At 48.2% G+C, this 3930-nt stretch overlaps 1 pseudogene; it reads left to right on the forward strand.

Moving 5' to 3' along the window:
- Positions 1–2682: 2682 nt before the first annotated feature.
- LOC142016223 (small nucleolar RNA U3) lies at positions 2683–2882 on the forward strand (annotated as a pseudogene).
- The last annotated feature ends 1048 nt before the right edge of the window (positions 2883–3930 follow it).

The following is a 3930-nucleotide window of genomic DNA, read 5'->3' on the forward strand; positions in this document are numbered from 1 at the left end:
CCCAGACACACAATCCCACCTGACACCATCACAGAAATCAGGTGCAATCAGCATCAAACGGCAAACACCCAGCGAACTCACTTCACTCCCACCAAACCACAGTGCACTCACTGGCACCTCTCCAGCAGCGCCTTCTGCTGCTCCCCCTCTTACGCTCCCCTGTCTCAGGCCCCTGGCCAAGACTCCATGTTAAGTCACCTAAATTGTTCTGTCCCAAATCAGGCCTAGTTGGTAGACAAATGACTGGGGGGTCCCAACCACCGTTCCCTTTTTGCTGCCTTACAAAAAGAGACTTGGGGAGAAAAATCACCTACTTGAGCAAGTTCCATCTTTGTGCTGCAGCCGCCGTCGGTGTTCCCTGTAAGCTGTGGGCTCGTGCGAGTGCTCAGCAGAGTTTCCAATGCTCCCCAGCCCGTTAGCAGAGCATCCCCAGCTCGGTTTCTTGTTTCAACTGATGGTGCACATTTGCTCAGTCACGAGTGTGCATAAAATGCATTCCACACCTGGATGGAAAAGGTCAGAAGAACATTGACCCCCAACTCCTGGGACCCGACACCATTTTCATCCCCACCCTGAAAAATGGCCTCATCAGATTGGGTTGGACCAGAAAGAGACGGATCATCGCTTAGTAAATAATATTTCCAGCCCAAGGCAAAGGGCACAGACCAGGCTTTCACCATTTGGGGCCGGAAGACCATGAGCATCAGGATGCCTGAGCTGGGTCCACAAGAGCCTAAAAGATGAGGTGCCTTGATTTTAGCCAAATACCACCACCACCACCAGCTTCGGCTGAATTGGAAACACCACCTGGGAAGTGAGACTAAGACCTTGTCTATATTACATCATTAGGTTAACTTCGGCTGCCCTGCACTGACCTAGCTGTGGAAGTGACAACGATTCCTCAGCTCTCATCCCCTATTAACCCTCCTCTACTTAAGATACCTTGATGACATTTTTATGATTTGGACTCATGGTATAGAGACTCTAGAAGAATTCCACAGAGACTTTTACAATCTCCACCCCACCATCAACTTATGCCTCGATTACTCCACGCAAGAGATACATTTCCTGGACACTGCAGTACTAATCAAGGATGGTCTGATCAGTACCACACTGTACCAGAAACCCACAGATCACTATACTTACCTACACGCTTCTAGCTTCCATCCTGCACACATAACGAGATCCATTGTTTCCAGTCAAGCCCTCAGATACAATCGCATTTGCTCTGATCCAACTGACAGAGACCAAAAACTACAAGATCTCTACAAAATATTCATAAACTTGAATTACCCACCAGGAGAAAAAAAAAAAACAAATTGACAGGACCAGACGAATACCCAGAGACCAGCAACTCCAAGACAGGCCCAAAAAAGCCAAGAACAGAACACCACTGGTCATCACCTACAGCCCCCAACTCAAACCACTGCAATGCATTGTCAAAGACTTACAACCTCTCCTTAATCGGGATGCCACACTCCAGAAGGCCCTTGGTGACAGGCCTGTTCTCTTCTCCAGACAACTTCCCAACCTTACGAGGATTCTGACCAATATCTAGAGTCTATCCCGCAGGAACACCAGTTCTGGGACTTTTCCTTGCAACAAACCCCACTACCAGCTTTATCCACATATCTATTCTGGAGATACCATCACTGGACCTAACCAGATTATTCACAGAATCACAGGCACATTCTCATGTTTCTCTGCTAACATCATTTATGCCATGCTGTGCCAACAATGCCCGGGTGCTTTGTATATTGGACAGACTTCAAACTCTCTGCGACAAAGAGTTTTTGGGCACAAAACAGACATCAAAACACTCCTGATCCACAAAACAGTTAGTCTACATTTTAATGGAGTGGGCCATTCTGTTAATGAGTGAAGAGTTTGCGTCTTATTGAAGAAGAATTTTCAGTCTGCTTTTGAAAGAGAAACTGCTGAACTCTCTTTCATATTCTAATTCCACACAGTAACACTTGGTTTCAACCAGGATGCGAATTTTCTGGGACATTATAGGGGCTCTTTTGCATACTTGGTTTAATCTAATTCTTGACCCTCGCCCCGCCCTGCCACTCTGCTCTCTTATTTGCTCACATTGATAGTTTTTTTCTGATTTGTCAACCTTGATTTCTGTTTTTGGTTCTCTGTGTCTAAAATATTGAGTCTGTTCTGGGCTGGCTCTGGTCTGAAGAAGTGGGTCTGTCCCACCAAAGCTCACCTCATAAATTCTTTTGTTAGTCTTTAAACTGCTACTGGACTGCTTTTTTGTTTTCATTTCAATTGGTGCCTGTTGATTTCAGTGCCTCTCTACTTTCCTTTTACATCACCTGCACAGCTGGCCAGAAGGAACTAACCTGTCAGAGTCCTCTGTGCCTGATACCTGTCACATGAGAGCCTGTAAGAAAAGTGGCAGATTGGGCAAGTAAAAGTGAGAGGGTTTCATTGACTACAAAGGGTGCTGTATGCTAATCAGGAGGGGTGTGTCTGCAAACAGCCACATGCGACCGCCTCTGATACACTGCGTCCCAAAGCAGGTGAATTGGGCTTCAGTGAAAGGTGTGGTTGGTTATAGACTTTTGTCCCTTAGTTCGAGGAGGGTGGAAGCAGCTGTTTGAAAATGTTCCCCATGGGCAGGAAGCTTGTGCGTGTTCTGCTGGGTGTGCAGCTGAGGAGTATGTGCTTAAGACTGTACTTTTAGGGATCATTTCTGTAGTGTGTAGCTAGAGAAGAGCATGTGGGTGTTCTTGGTCTTGCCAACCATGATGATGAATTGAAGTGTTCTCTTCTGAACATGAGGTAAGCAGGTAGTGCTGCTGTTTGCTTTTGATGACTGTTCTTGTTTTCTCTTGGAAACAAGAAAAAGAGAACCTAGTCTGAGTGGTTGGTTCTTATTGTAAAGTTTAAAAGAAGTTTTGAGAGTGAGGAGAATTGCGTTAGCTGCTTTTCCATGAAATGTTCAGAAGCAGACAGAGTGAAAATGGTGTTTAAAAGTTTCTGTTTCTTAGTTGTTAAAAGAATTTTATTCTTTTTTGATGTACACACACATTTCCTTTGTTACACTATGCTGCAATCTTCACGTGGGGACCTGGTTCTGCTTTTCTACCCTTTTCCCCGTGGCTGGCTGAGTCTACACCACAGTGTGATGTCAAAAGGCAAACTTTCCAAAGCCCCCTTCTGAGAGATCAGCGTTCGAAAGTGAGCGTCCACACGCCGAAAGCAAAAGGAGATTGTGAGCCGCTCTTTGAAAAGACGAGGCCCTTGGTTTGCAAGGAAGCAGCCATATGTCACCGGGTGCTCTTTTGGGAGAAAAGGGCCAGAAAATGCGGTGGCTGCGCTAGCAAGGCAGATAAGCCCTTCTGGGGGCTGCAGCCTGGTGCTCCTTTAAAGGGCTCCTCCAAAACACACTCATTCTGCACATGCCAAGGGCTGGCTTGTACCCAGAGCACCGAGAACTCAACTACATGGAGAAGCCACTTGGTGGCACACAATGGCCCCCAGAGACTCCCTGGTGCCCGACCCATCCAGGCCATGGTGAGCCTGTAGGCACTGCTCCGAGCTGCCGCCCTCCAGCAGCGAGTGATGGGACAGGCTGGTTCTGGGGGACTGGAATGACACCCGCTGGCCCCACAACTTCAGTATGACAAAGAGGCTATTTCTGGAGTTAAGTCATTGGCCCTCCCAGGCCCCCCAGCACCATGACACACAGGTGCAGCCCACACTCCCCTTGCACAAGGGGGTAGCCATTGCTACGTGGAGGCTCACTACCCTGGACAGCCACAAGTCATTTGGCCATCAATTGGGGGTGGGCAGGGCCACCATTGCGGCTGTTCTGCTGGAGGTAGGGCATGCTTGGGGCACCTCCCCACCATGGGGAGGAGGGCTACCAGGCAAGGGGGACCCTCAGAGACAGGGGAGAGGGACAGGGTGGGG

Source organism: Carettochelys insculpta, chromosome 7 (genome assembly GCF_033958435.1).
Source record: "Carettochelys insculpta isolate YL-2023 chromosome 7, ASM3395843v1, whole genome shotgun sequence".
Taxonomy (NCBI): Eukaryota; Metazoa; Chordata; order Testudines; family Carettochelyidae; genus Carettochelys; species Carettochelys insculpta.